The 16,805-nt window shown below is 30.7% G+C and overlaps 1 protein-coding gene across 5 annotated transcripts in view; it reads right to left on the bottom strand.

Annotated features, from left to right (window-relative positions):
* LOC113520041 (uncharacterized) overlaps window positions 1-16,335 on the bottom strand; it is a 51,349-nt gene extending 35,014 nt beyond the window's left edge. For all 5 annotated transcript variants that reach the window (XM_031913675.2, XM_052896185.1, XM_031913677.2 and 2 more), the window contains exon 1: window positions 16,138-16,335. The gene's annotated coding sequence lies outside the window, so the exon portion shown is untranslated. The remainder of the gene's footprint in view (window positions 1-16,137) is intronic.
* Window positions 16,336-16,805: the final 470 nt, after the last annotated feature.

Here is a 16,805-nt window from a genome sequence, read left to right as displayed (position 1 = left end):
TCGTCTATCTTCCCTCACTGGAGCTCCGTCAGTGTATACCGATAATTTAGGAGGGGTCACTATTCCATTAAAATCTGTAGCACCATGCCCTTTTTTTGTTTTTGTTTGTTATTTTTATTTATGTTATTTATTATTGTCGGCAACGCGAACGTGACGCACCTAGTATTACAAGCGTCCATAGGCTTCATAGGTCCATAGCTGCGTTTACCATCAGACGGGCCATATGCTTGTTTGCCATCATAGTAGTATAAAAAAGTTTTTTTTTTGTATATGTATTGCCTATAGTTAATTAGAATATTTATTTCTTCAATAATCATCATTAATTAAATAGTGAGTATCATAAAATAACGAATATTGACTGCATCAAATAATTCAAGAGAAAAATACATACTTTTGTTTGCTTCATTGTAGTCGGGTAAAAAGAGGTTGAAAAAAACGTAGAATAATATAATACAACATCTGCTCTACTTATATTAGCTGGAAACAACAAGAACAGGCAACACTTGTACGAGTAAATTATTTATGTATGCGTAGAAAGGTTGATTTCTGGAGACATCGGCTTAAATTCCGTTATCGCGTCTCCTCATCCAAGATGGCGGACAAAGTTACGCTCGTATATTATGATGAAACGGCGAACACTGAAAGTTTATCATTAGCACTAATTAGGTATAATTAACCGACTCCCAAAAAGGAGGTTATATTTGCTATTATACTCGTACAGGTCAAGGAATCTGTGTATACTGCTATTATCAAAATAGTTAATATAATAGTTTGTTTATGTATACGCATCCTAAATATTGTATGGATTGAATAAGAATAAAGGAGTAGTACGTATCTTTTATGTCAATAGATTTTTGTATCCAAGAGGTTATAATAATATTCTACTAGTTTTTACCTGCGACTTCGTCCGCGTGATTGGGATTTAGTCACTGATCAGATAAAAAGTAGCCTATGGTCCTTTCTATGTTCTTTTAATCCTTCTCTATTTTGTGCATATCAAATTTTATAGAAATGGATTAAGACATCAAAGCACGAAGAAGTAATAAAGAGAGAAACAAATTCAAGTTTACGTTTATAATATTAGTAAAGGTATTCTGCAAAGAATGGAAAGGGATTATTATTTTCTTAAGTACTTACTAAAATTTTTTTTATACCTTTAGAACGGCAAACAAGCTGACGGCCCACCTAATGGAAAGTGGTAACCGCCTATAGACATGAGCAGTACCATGGACATAACAGAGTATACTGTTTCGCACATGATACCCCCCATGCGTTACCATTCCTGAGGACTCAGGTACCTCTGTACTCAGTAAATTCACGCCATATCCCACCCTTCAAACCAAAACACAGCCATGCAACACAACTGCTTCACGGTAGAAACACGAATGGGACAGAGGTACCCAAGCAATCGACTTTTGTACAAAGTCTCCCTCTGGTCTTCCAAACAGGAGAAATTTGGGAGTAGTTTTCAAATAGTAATAATGATAGTGATTATATTTTGGTTCGTAGTCTATTCTAAACTGATTTTAATATTTTTTTTATGTCACTGAGGTGGCAAACAGGCATATAACCCACCCGATGGTAAGCTGCAGCAGGGGCGTTATGTGTGCGTAGTCGACCCAGAAGAAATCTCTTTACATCATTTTTGAAGAATCCCATACCGCAGTCCTTCGGGGAAACCTCGACAAGATATTCATTTCATTACCTGAGCGTTCGTTTCTTTAACAATCAAAGTATTAATTAGGTACTCCTACGTTGATTTTATATTAATTTTGTGATGATTAGATCTGCCCTTTGTCTTTGAGTTTTACTCATGCTACAAATTAAAATATTAAAGTTCCAAATTTAAAATTTGTATTTACGAAATGTCATGTAATGCTTTTCATGAGTGCAGTCGGTGTTTTATGCGAAGTAAAAGTTATATTTTTAATAGGAATAAACATTAATTTGAAATATAAAAAATCAAAAATTAGACAGAGTTACATTTAAATTTCAAACAAACAAAATATTCTGCGCTACAAAACCTTAATTTAAAACAAGAGTCGACTGGACTTGCCTTAATTATACCCTAATTTTATAAAGGCAAAAATATACGCCGTGACAATGGCATGTAATTAACAATTTCAGAAAAAAGATATAAGATAATGTACGGGTTTATGTGACTTCTCGTGGGTTTAATAAATAATGTAATTTGTTCTAGAGTATACCGAGATTAAAAGTAGCCTACCTTAGTAATTGGAAATTATAAGGATATACCAAATTCCATGGTGATTGGTTGAGTGATTAAAGTTTTTGAGCTGGAATGTAATTACCAAATTGTTTTATTATTTGTTGTATTTATAATAATTAGGACAAGGTTTGCATGAAAGAAAAATTATTGAAAAATTGTATGCAAAAATTTGGGCAAAAAGAACTCATGCGAAGCCGACGCGGGCAGCTAGTTTATAATTTTATCAAGAATAAATTCGATAAGTTGGTAAGAACATTTAAGTATAGGTAAACAGATTAAAATCCTTGACATGTATTTTATTCATTAATTTATAAAAAATAGTATTGAATATATAAAAACATGTAAAAATATTTTACTAAAATAAAAAACACAATTATTTTAGACATGAAAGAGTTCTTTGATAAAATCCAAATACATAATGTAATTTATTTTAATGTAATATATAAATATTCATATTGAATTTGTAATACTTCCCCTATGTTATTATTTATAACCCCTATTACAGAGTGCGGAGGTATACAGTAATAAGTAATTTGATATCCATGATTTTATTCATATCTATAGGCAACAGTTTCCACATTTTATCAGGTAGGTCGTCGGCTTGTTTATCATTTCAAATTACATAAAAAAAAATTCCAAGATAATTAAAGTATAAAAAATACAGTTAAACTGAAAACTTCCTACTTTTCGGAGTTGTTTAAAAAACACAGATTGTGTAGTTCCACACCGAGTGACATACGGGAGACGCGCTTTGAAATTATAATAAGCCGCTTTGTATCCGAGCAATCCTGTGAAGTGTGCGAGATCCTGTTTTGCTTACTGTTACGTAACGATGCATTGCTTATACCAGGACCTTATAATTTTTTATATAAACATTTTGATATTACAGCCTGAAATAATTCAAACTGGAAATCTTGTAGGTATACTTAAATCGAAAGGGGGTAAATATTTCTCCCCATATCATCACCATCATCATCATAATATCAGCCATTATTTATCCAATTCTTAACGTAGGCCTCCCCCATAGATTGTCATAAGGCGTTCTATCCGGTCTCAAGTCATCTGCAACCACTGATTCCCTATAATGCATTAGAAATCTTCACTCCATCTAATCTCATCACTGTCCCCAAATAGCATTTATAATAAAAAAAAAACAAAGAGTTCATATAATATATAAAAATTAGCAAAAAATATTGAAAAACTGTAAATACAATTTTTTTAAATATCTATAATTTTGAATGAGTATAATTAATAATTTCAAAATTGCCATATTACAAAAAAATATAAAAATAAATGTGAAGCTAAAAATGCGATAAATAATCTAGCTACACATATCAGAGTTTAATGTAGTGTCGTCATCTTTTTGCGATATTTTATCCTATATGAAACTTCGAGATGAGTAATTTTTGATTTATGCCCAGTCCGAGGACGGTCATCCGCTTTTTTTCCATTTCTCATATGGCCACTCGATCGTAGCATCGATCAATCTGCATCTATTTTCGAATTTGTTTTTTGTTCGTACCTAGAGCTGTCCAAACTTCAATGACAACGGATGTGTCAATGTTGATTTATCTGAGCGAGGCTATGTTGTTTCAAGAACTATATTTAGATCAGCTTGCAACTTACTTAAACTCGTTGGAAAAATATTTGTGCGTAGGTGGAAGATGACGATATACTTTCCGAGTTCTTTACCAACTGTTCCTTTATAGTAATGATAAACATATTTAATTTTAAAAAATGCCGTGTGATCCTGGCATAAAATAAGCCACTCCTTGCTTTCCTGTAAGTGTTGTAAGAGGCAACTAAAAGAACTAATAGTCGAGAGATAGACAGCAGTATTCTCTTAGTTAGTCAGCTCTTAAAACATCACCAAAGTCTAATTGCGGTTGCCAACCCGCCTGCCAAGCGTGGTAACTACTGGCGAAATCCCACTTATGGGGGACGCCTATGTTCAATAATGGACAATGAACGGCTGATATGATGATGATGGTTATATATTTATTTATATATTTTTTTACAAGAAACATGATAAGTATATAGATGTTAACAACAAATATAAGTCCACATATTTCGCCTGTAAGGCATGCAAAATTTAAAAACCCAAAAAGTATAAATATTGATTGGATTGCGGATTAAAACAATTAGTAATAACAATTCTTAAAAAAAAATATACAAACATATCAAATATAATTTCATGTCAATATGCTGTCTATAACTTCTGGACCGGATTACGATAACTGATGATTTTTTATTTGTACGACTATTGGATATTGGAGTCTATCTGAGGTCAGATCAATTATTCGTTTGTTTATATTTTTATTAAGTTTCATTGAAACGGACTATATTTCTAGTCACAATATGAATATTTGATTATCCATGTATTTCATTTTCCTCGACTTTTCGGTCGAGAAAAATTTTCGATCAAATTGGTCACCCTCATACTATTTCTTTAAATTTTCATGAAGATCGGTATTAAGTTGCAAAAGTTATGACGTTGTGACAAACTTACAGACAGACTGACAGATATGATAAAATGTGGGGTTTTATTTTAGATATTTTATTACGATTCCATCATAGCCATAACACGTATAGAAATTGGTACCTGTCATGGCCAGGATAGGAACTTTCTAGCTTTTTTTGATGGACTAGCTGTGTCTCGCATCTTTACTCGCGTGAATCAGGCAATAAAATATCCTATGTACTAATTTAGAACATAACCTACATACCCAACAAATTGTATTAAAAAATATTCAGTAGTTTTTACGTAACAGACTTACAAACATCCATCCTTATAAACTTTTGCATTTTAATACCGATAGAATTAACAACATTGATAACTTCATGTGTTCGACTTATTGGTAAAATCCGTCTATAATTAGAAGATATAGTATTTAGTTATTTAATTAATATATAAACTGATATTATAAAGAGGTAAGATTTGAATGTTATTTGCATTAGATAAATTAAAAAAATAAAAAAAAAAATGAAAAAAAAAAACAATAAAGAGTATCTATTTATAAAATGTTATTTATTGATCTTAGCATAGGAGTAATATTTCGTAGAGTTCTTTCTAAATCTCACATGATACATTGTTCCTCACACGCAAAACTTACATTTACTAGTGTAGTATTATATTATCTGTGGTTATAATAGTGTAGCTAGTTAATCTGTGAAGAGATTCTATTTTCCTTATCACGTCAGAAACACAAAAGTGTAAGTTTACGAGCAGACTGAGTCTCGTAAAAAACATGTGAAACATACAATATCTTCGTTCTATATATACTCTCCATGTTCCTAAATCATCACGACCATTTTCTTAGTCTATAAATTTCTGATGATAACCAGTAACTTAATCTTTTTGTGGACGAAAGGACTGTAAGCTGTTATGGAAACATGGTGTTTTTAGAAAGGTAATATACAACTATAAAAATACGTATAGAATGCAAAAAAGAGAAAAAGAAAAAAGTGAATAAACAAAATATGACAATTACTTCGAATTACAAAAAAGTACTTTTTTTTTTAATAAAATTAAAAAGGAATTCAAGAAGACGTGTCGTGCACATTTTTTGATGAAATTTGTAATATATTGTGATATACTTTCAATGCCGTCAAACGTTTTATTTGTAAAGATACCCAATAAAATGCTCATCTATTTCTCTATATTTTTTATAACTATGTAGCAATTACGTTAACAGTTCTGAAACAACTTTGATACTTCTTCTTGTAACTGAAATTATCTAAAACTAAAGGTTGTCTGGAAGATGCTGCTTAGCGATAAGGCCGTCTTTAATATCATTATTTATTATATCTTTATTATCATACTCATTAATATTTACTGTATTTATTATTTTTTTACTTCGTGGAATAAAGTGTAAAATGAACAAATAATAAACTATTTCGATTACATTATATTTATAAAAAAAAAACTATTCTGTATAAACCGTATGGACAACCGATACCTTCCTAGAGTAATATAAAACATTTTCAACCCATGGCATCTCATGAGTTGCCATTCCTGAAGTCTATAGTGTTATTGTGTGGTTCCGAAATAAAATACTTTACCCCTTCCTTGCCCCTCTTGTAAAAGGTGACTTAATTGTCGATGAATGGGCAGCTATGCCCTTTTAAAACATCACCTAAATAATAACTGCGGATGTCAACCTGCCTGCCAAGCGTGGCAACTACTGGCAAAACCCCCCATAGGGGGAGGCCTATGTTCAACAGTGGACAGTTAACGGCAGATATGATGATGATGATGTAAGTATTATTAGGTACAGTATAGTAGAAAATAAATTCTAGTACAATAGTACTAGAGTAACTAATAAGTTACTCTTTAAATATACTTTTGTATATTTATCGACAATTAAGAGTATAATAAAAGTAGCTGATAAGCGACGAGATATTTCGCAGCCATGTTACATTGAAAATACTTTTCTTTTTAATTTACTTTTTTATTAGAAAGTGGAATCGTGTGTATAAACGTCTATTTTACTTCGCAACAGGCAATTGTTTCTTTGAAATGAAAAAGTCAACTTCAATCATCACAATTACTTCTGGAACCAATCGCGAGTCAAAATTTGTACCGAATTGACGACGTATTCGCATAATATAGTCGTAAAAAAAGTTCAGTCGATTTAGAAGTCACTTGAAAATTGAATGGTAACTCCACCGGCGCTTTTAATAAGTATTTTGCGTTGCATGAATAAGGTCTCAGGTTCGATACTTAGTCGGCCTACTTTAGGAAAGGAATATTTCTAAAGTTTTGCTTGACTGACCTGTGCCCTAAAACATTTGTGATCTAAAACAAAGAAAGGAATATTTTTATTCAAATAAACTGAAATTTAAATGTTTTTAACGTATTATAATTGTGTTTCTATTCTTCTTTGGATTTCCCGTCACATGGAGTATAGTTTCACCAGAGGGAGACTTTGTACAAAAGTCGATTGCTTGGGTATCTCTGTCCCATTCGTGTTTAAACCGTGAAACAGCTGTGTTTGCATGGCTGTGTTTCGGTTTGAAGGATTAGATATGGCGTGAATTTACTGGGTACAGAGGAATAACACCTGAGTCCTCAGGAATGGCAACGCATGGGGGGTATCATGGGCGAAACAGTATACTCTGTTATGTCCATGGTACTGGTCATGTCTATAGGCGACGGTTACCACTTTCCATCAGGTGGACCATCAGCTTATTTGCCATTCTAAGTTGTATAAAAAAAATTGTAGCATTTAAAAATACTACTTTATTATTATTATTAGCTTTTCTTTTGTTTTATAGCACAGGGACAAATGATCATACGACTCACCTGATGGTAAGTGACCGCCGCCCACGATCACCTACTGGCCTTTTAATTTATTTTTTATTATATTATATAAATATTTATTTATTATTAGATTTTACCGATTTTTACAAACATAAGCTGATATCTCAATATCTTTTTATATTATCTTTTTATTATTAATTTTATATAATACGTTTTTTTTTTATATTACTTAGAATGGCAAAGAAGCTGACGGCCCACCTGATGGAAAGTGATAACCGTCGTCTATAGACATGAGCAGTACCATGGACATAATAGAGTATTCTGTTTCGCCCATGATACCCCCCATGCGTTGCCATTCCTGAGGACTCGGGTGTTATTCCTCTGTACCCAGTAAATTCACGCTATATCCCACTCTTTAAACTGAAACACAGCCATGCAAACACAACTGCTTCACGGTTAAAACACGAGTGGGACAGAGGTACCTAAGCAATCGACTTTTGTACAAAGTCTCCCTCTGGTAATATTGTATTATTATAATATTTGATTTTTTAATTTTTAGTGAGTGCATTGGTAAAAACTGTAAAACTTACCAAAAATATGTATGTAAATAAATAAATAATTTATTTTAATGCACATTATTATTTTATCTAATCTATTATTATATTTAATATCAGATATAATGAAAGTTTTGATTTGTTTTCTATATCCAACTTAGCAGGTAAATATTCTTCTTTGCCTACAAATCCCTAATATTTGTTTATGATTGTTTCAGCTCGTTACTAAATTCGATTACTGCAGAGCTTTATATCTATATACATTATAGACCAATAAGTTTTGTACAATTATCTATCGTACTATACTAGTTACGCCCAGCGACTACACCTGAAGATAAAGATAGTTTATAAACGAACTCTACTCATTTAAAAATTATTGAAGCGATTTTATAATTATAATTATTAGTTTTATATATATAACGCAATTTTTTTTTTACTAATTTTGAAATGTTGATAATTCTTTTTACAATCATTAGGATTTACCACTATAATTAATATTACAATTATCACGACGATATTTTAATAATTTTATCACGATTAAAATTGCAACCAATAGACCGTTATGAAATAATATTATTTGTCATATATTTTATTGGAAGTTGGCGTTCGTTTATTAAAACGAACTATCATAGGTTACAGAGACAAATTTATGGGAAAAAGTTAAGATAATGATTCTATCTATACTCTATATCGGGATATACTGAAATTAGTGTATTTACAAAAGATGCAAAATGTTATTTAATATTTTTTTTTAAATTACATCTACATTAAGATAAGTTAGTTACTTTTTTTTTTAAAGGTTGAAAATAGAATGGTAGCTCCGCCTGCGCTATCAGTATACGCTGGCGGGGCACCAGTGAAGCATGATAAGTGAATGTGATGAAAGCAGACCAGCAAAATCTACTGTTGAATCTAATTTTAATATCAATCCAATCTATTGCCAATGACGATTTAGTACTGCACTTATGAAACAACAGTAGGTATTAGGTTATAATTAAGATCGGTTCGCAATAGTTTGCATTGACACTAATATGCATCTATCAGAACAATATGAAACCATTATATCGCTAATGGGATATCAGAGGGAGACTTTGTACGAAAGTCGATTGCTTGGGTATCTCTGTCCCATTCGTGTTTCTACCGTGAAGTAGTTGTGTTTGCATGGCTGTGTTTTGGTTTGAAAGATGGGATATGGCGTGAATTTACAGGGTACAGAGGAATAACACCTGAGTCCTCAGGAATGGCAACGCATGGGGGGTATCATAGGTGAAACAGTATATTCTGTTATATCCATGGTACTGCTCATGTCTATAGGCGACGTTTACCACTTTCCATCAGGTGGGCCGTCAGCTTGTTTGCCATTCTAGGTTGTATAAAAAAAAAATTGCAATTTGAGAGCGCGGTAAGTCTCCATTTCAATATCTATTTACTGGAATTTATTTCAAGAGAAACCCCACAGTATACTCATAACGAATTTTACAAGATGCATTTTTTAAGCACAATGATATTCAAGGGTAACCATGTAGAGGTCGACCTCACAGAGCAATTTCTAGTAATGAAGCTGTATGACCCCATTACTAATAATCTCTTTTCCCCGAGTATGTAACTTTTAGTTGCACTGTACGGTTCATAAATTCGTGACATACAAAGTTGTTTTAAGTGCACAAACTTTACAACGATTCCGAATGTGGCCCTTAAAAGAAATGTTGCATAGTGGTGTTAATTTTTTATAACTATACATGTATTTATATAATAAAATATATAAATACTACTTGATAGAGAGACCGTGTAGGTCCTGGCATAGAATAGGCCATCCGTTTCTTTCCTGTGCGTGTCGTTACAGGCGACTGTGGGAGTCACCATAAGGTGGAGAGATGGGCAGCAGCGTCCTTCTTAAAACGTCACTAAAAGTCAAACTGTGGTTACCAATCCACTTGCCAAGCGTGGTAACTACTGGCAGAACCTTCCTTAGGGGGAGGCTATGTTCAGCAGTGGACAGTTAATGGCTAATACAATAACAACAAGATGTATTAGACAGCGCCATTTAGTTCAAATTAAGCAGATTTTTTACTATAGATAGTATATCAAGACAACAGACAGAATTACTGAATTTTTTTTCTTCTATTTATAGGTCCTGGTATTGTTAATTATAATTGATTTTTTATATAATTGCAACTATTTAATTATTATACGAAAGTGAGGTTCTCTGGTAGCAAAAGACTTTAGACCGTCTTCACTGTACAACATATAGCCCATATCACTTTACATCAGGTGAGATCAATGGCTAGAGCCTTCTATAGTAAAAGAAAAAATGTTTTTAATAGACATCTGGACAACAGGATTTTAATGAACTTACTATGTTAGAAACGACAAACATAATCTGTTTCTGAATATCCCTTTATCATATTAGATATTGAGATAAAAAAATAAACGTCAATTAAAAAAATATTAGCTTTTTTACTAATAGAAAAAAAATATATAGATATAAACAAGCGAATGATAGAAATTTAATCATTGGAACTTTAGCCGAATTAATTAACGATTACAACAACGATAACGAGTCTGAAATTTAATTTGTTTATTGAACCAGCCCAATTATTTTCATACGATGACTTGGTTTCTCAAACATAAACAGTACTACCAATTAATCGGTGTTCGTTGTCACTCAAAGTAAAATATATATATGTTTTAAATGACTACAAATAAATAGATATTATTATTCAATAAATATGAAAATATGAGTATTTTTTTTTATGGGCGACACCGTATACTCTGTTATGTACATAGTACTATTACTAGGCGACAGTTACCACTTTTTATCAAGTCATACAATCAGCTTATTTGTCATTGTAAGTTGTATAAAAAATTTGCACAATTAATTAAATACACATCTTTATGTATATATTTTATTCTGTTATTTTTCACTTAAATTGTCATTTTATATTTTTTATATTTTTGGTGCAATACATACTATATATGTATATCAAACCTTAGTTTTTGCCTATTGTCAATTTATTTTATAATCACATAAGTAATTTATGATGTTGAAATCCCTATCTATTATTAAACAATCGTTTTATCTTATTCGTGTAAGCGAACCAAAGGGTTTTTTCTCCAAAAAAAAAATAGTCATCAATCAAGACGAAGTCAACTTGATTGAAGAATACAGAATAAAAAGTATGCAAAATAATTGAGATGTCTTATTTATTTTTGAGAGAACAGTCATCCAATAAACACTATTGTTATGGATATAAAGTTCGAAATGTATTTTTGATATTATATAATTATTATCTATAATATTTTTTATGCAATTTAGAATGGCAGACAAGTATGTATTATCTTAATACGCCATCTAGAAATAGTTTATTCCATTGGTTTTCTTACTTCTTAAATCCACAAAGCTAGTTTGGAATAAATTTAAAATTAGAATATTATTTATTATATTCTTTATTGCACTTATAAATGCATTAACAATATCAATTATTGAAAATAATGTGAGTACAGGTGAGCTTATCTCTAAAAGAGATATCTTCCAGTCAACTTAACACTGTGACGTAGAAAGTCTTGAGCAGTTCTCAATATGCCGTCGCCTTATAGGCATGAATACTAAGTACTATATAAGTACTATACTGCTTCATGTCATAACAAAAATAAGTAAGACGCAATAATACTGAATTAGTACCTACTTAATATATGGTATTTAAAATAGCTCACCTGTTGTATATCTTTGTACAATGTAATCTTTGTGTAGATTATAAATAAATAAATACTTCTTTATGTTAATTGACAAAGGACAAGGCCATAGACTAGTACACTAACGATATAATAAAATTTATTCTTGGTATCTATATATTACAAAATTTTTGATCTTGTTGACATTCATAAATTTCAATTTTATTTATATCTATAATGTTCAGAAACTCATTCGTTGACTCAAAGCCAGCTAAGACAATATCCTTAAGTACATAAGTCCTTGATTAAGGAAAATGCTTTAGAAAAAGCCTGATCTTTGCACTTTGAAGGAAACTGGGGAGCACGTAAGAATTTTATACGGGGTGAAACAATAAGAATAAGGAATTTATGGTGAAATTACCGACATATATGTTAAAGTTTAAACCCGTTTATAACGCCTTTCCTCTAGTTTAAAGTTAGTCTTTACTAAATGCCTTTGCACCTAGAATTTACCAATACTCAAATATAAATATCAGTTAAAAGTAGTTTTAACTAGACAGAGCATGTTTCATCAAAATGATTTTGTTAAAACAATTTCAACCGAAAAATATTTTAAAAGATATTATAAATTATTTTTAGTTATAGACGAAAGAAGTTATTCTAATACTTGTTTTAACTAATCTTCAAAGTTAGTAGTAAACTCTAGTTTAAACTGAAAACTTCTAGTTATAACACAGCCATTTATTAAAAACTATTTTAAATAAGAGAAAACGCATTATAACTAAAAATGGTTTATAACTGTAACGTATAGATACAGGTAATATATATCTATTAAAATAAATGCTCGTAACTTAAAGTAATATACGAGTATGATATTTACGGTTGAAATTTAAATATTTTACCTTTTAATTTGAAACTAGGTCGCCTGCTTAGGATGCTATGTGATAGTAAGTGATGATAGATAGATAGATAGATAGATAGATAGATACTCTTTATTGTTTCCTCCAAAAGATTACAATAGTAAACTTATTATAGATATAAACAATTACAAGAAATAATCACAATGAGAAAACAATGGGCGACCTTATCGCTAAGAGCGATCTCTTCCAGGCAACCTTTGGATGGAGAGGAGTAATTATAAACAATTTAATAGGAGGCACGATAAAAAATTTTGTTAGTTCTAGATATGGGAGATGTAATACATATAATAATATAAAAATTATCCCTACTCATTATTATATATATATACATACACACACATATACATATATATACATATACACATACATATACATATACATACACATATATACACACATATACATACATGCATATAAACGCCTACACAAATACATAAAAATATACATATAAATACTGTTCACGAAAAATATGCAAGAAATAAGTATGCTAACCAGACTGATGAGATCGCTATAACAATATTTTTATTAGAAGTGTAATAGAACTAACATAATTAATATCACATATATATAATATCATATATAATATATTGTTAACAAACCAAATTAATTTGAGTGACGACGATATATACGTATATGATCGTCTTCTGTCACTTCGTATTCTAATAATTATATTCAGTAAAATTGTCGGCAGTTGATAATCACCTACCACAGGGAGACTTTGTACAAAAGTCGATTGCTTGGGTACCTCTGTCCCATTCGTGTTTCAACCGTGAAGCAGTTGTGTTTGCATGGCTGTGTTTCGGTTTGAAGGGTGGGATATGGCGTGAATTTACTGGGTACAGAGGAATAACACCTGAGTCCTCAGGAACGGCTACACATGGGGGGTATCATGGGCGAAACAGTATACTCTGTTATGTCCATGATACTGCTCATGTCTATAGGCGACGGTTACCACTCCATCAGGTGAGCCGTCAGCTTGTATGCCATTCTAAGTTGTATAAAAAAAAAACTTTTCTATTATCTCAAATATTGTTTTGGCTTCTATTACTCTTATTGAGGCCTCTCATATAGATTATTCTTAAATATTTCCTATTTACAAATATTTTCTTATAGGTTTCACGTTCATACGTCAATTTAAAGTTGCCAACGATTCATCGCCAACCAAAGTCGCTACTTCGCAAAGCTGGCGTAACATTTTAGTTGCCACGAGCGACAATACTTGAAATTAAACTGAGGAACATAATGTAATATTTATAACCGCTTATATATTTTTTTATAGTCAAATAGTATTTTTTTTTACTTTTACTAAATAGATACAAACTTCATGGACTGCTTGTTATATTGTTTCGTATTTGTATTTATTATAAGAACGTACTTTAAAAGCTGTATAAATAAATATTAATTTAAGATATTAATCTAAAACTAAGTCAACCAATATATTATCTGAAACCGAGATTACAAGTACAGTTAATAATAAAAAGAAAGATTTAAGAAGACGTATATTTCAGGTCACAGCAGTAATACAAGTGAAATTAAAAATAAAAGGTAAATATTCTTCTATTTAAAAAAAAAAGTATATATGAATACAAAAAAGTTGCCAGATATTGTTATTGAAGGTCTAACACAGTTATACTTGAAATTGTTATAATTGTTATAACAATACCGAACTAAATATAGAAGTACAGTAGTATTACTTGTATATTTTAAGATAAATGTACCAAATAATGCCATAGTATACCTACATTAATCTATGCTGTTTGACTAGTCCGTGCCAAAACCAAGCATGAATAAAACAGTAGGTGTAGAACGTAGGTCCACTACATTTCCATTCATCATTTTGGAGAGCAAACATTTATAGATTTTGAAATTGTTTCTTCTTAAGTTATATAATACAATTCCTTCTGTCAATACAATTCTGTCTTACTTTTGACTTCTATTGAACATAGAATTGATTAAAAATGGACTAAAAAATAAGTATTTGATTTAGAAAGAAAAAAAGAAAGATTTTTTTCCAAGTAAGCTTAAGCATTTTTAATCTTTTTATTTTTAATAATTTTTAATATCTATCGCCCATTCAGAATAAAATTTTAGCTAAGAAGAAAGAGTAAGAAAGTCAACTGTTATTTTTTTTAATTTTAATTTTATAAATTATGTATTTGTGTAAATACAAATTACTAAGCAGTACCAGATCGTAAGAATTAAAATTATAAAAGCATTAGAATAAATTTATAAATTTAACCAGTTGCAGTGCCCAGAACAGCCCGATTCCTACGGTTCACGAGTATGACATATGAAGTGGTAATTAAATTACTTAATGATCAAAATCCATTAATTATATTATTTGATACCTGATATTATATCAAGCAATAATAATGAAATGGGTAAATTATTAATCGTCTTCAAAGTTTCGAATGCTAGAATATAACCTAAATATCTAATAATAGATATATCTACGTAGCATATTAGTATTCAATAACTCATAATAGTGTTACAAATTGTGGTTTTCAATAGTATTTGTTTGTTTATATTTGTTTAATTTAGTATTGTCTAATTTTGTGTTTTTTTTACTTGTATTTTATTTTGTGCAAATTCTAGTGGCTACCAAATTACTATTTGAGTATATAATTATGTATTATTTTAGCTGTTTGTTTGCCTTAAATAAATAAATAAATAATCATAATAAATATTATTGAATAATGATACTATTGTACTTACTATCTATGTAAATTGTAACTAATTTCGATTGTTTATTTGTAATGGATAAGCTTAAAAACTACTCAAAAGATTTTCAAAATACTTTTACCTATAGAACTCTACATTGTCAGTGAGTAATATAGGGAATTCTATAGTAGAGGTATGGGCATCAGCATCCCTCTTAAAGCATCAAGGAAAATCTAACTGCGGTTGCCAACCTGTCTGACAAGCGTGGCAACTACTGGCGAAGCTCTTCTTATGGGGAAGGCTTATGTTCAGCAGTGGACAGTTAACGGCTTATATGATGATGATGATGATGAACATAGGTGTATATCATTTGCGAAAATCCAATCTAGTCGTGTGAAGCCTGGCCGAATCGCTCGTTATCAATATTACGTCATATATAAATATGTATATTCGTACAGTGTTTAAATTTTGCAATAGTTTACACACAAAGTAACTTAATCTTTACATTAAGGTATATGATTTTATAGTCAGTAAGATATTGTTATGCTCTTTTCATAATATATTAATAGAAACAATGTTATATCTAAAAATAATTAATACCTAAATTTATCACGGAGTATTAACACTCAGATTAATATTTTAATTAAAATATCCATTTGTATGTATTAATAAAAGATATTTTGCATGTTTGTAAATGATTAAAAATGAAGAAATAATTAAAAATTAATTTTAATTATTAAACATGTTTTTTATTAATTATTTAATTTTGTTTTAAAGTCCAAAAGTCGACTAAAATTAAGTAACTAAGGTGTATGTATATATAAAAAAATAACATACCATAACCATCCAGGATTCGCCTTATTTAGAACTTTTGAAAAAATTAAATGTTCGTAAAAACATATAATGGCACATAATTTAATATCGTATCACTTTTTAACATAAAAATAAAATGTCAATTTGAATTTTTAAATTTCGAATCTCGAGTGTGGCGCGATCCGCCTATAGAGCGGGGCGGTCGTGCGAGCGATCTCTTTGACTGTGAGATGAATACTGGAATACTGACATTGCCGCAGGAGCCTGCGTCACAGGCTCACAGCCACCGGACCTCGAACCTTTTTGCGGGACCCTAATTAATAACAAGCATGACACGAACATGCTACACATCAATTCAATGACGAGCGTGAGATTTCATATCTTGAAGATTGGAAAATCTCACTTCAATTTTTCATATTTTATGAGATCGTTGTCTTTAACTGCGCAGGATGGCATTATCCTCCCATCACTTATACGCCGCAGCTTACGACGTGGTATGCTATTAGCGTCATATTGCACTGTAATCAGCATTTAACTATGTAAAGCGCAAAATCTTAAAACAGGGAAACAAAATGGATGTCTACATCTGTCTACTTCTATTCATCTAAACCACGCAATAGATTTTGATACAGGTTGAACTGTCATTTAGATATTTTTAAATGGAAGGTTTGTATGTATTTACAACAAATGCT

This window comes from Galleria mellonella, unplaced genomic scaffold (assembly GCF_026898425.1).
Source record: "Galleria mellonella isolate WM207_F2 unplaced genomic scaffold, CSIRO_AGI_GalMel_v1 utg117, whole genome shotgun sequence".
Lineage (NCBI taxonomy): Eukaryota > Metazoa > Arthropoda > Insecta > Lepidoptera > Pyralidae > Galleria > Galleria mellonella.
This window is presented reverse-complemented; position numbering and strand designations above follow the sequence as displayed.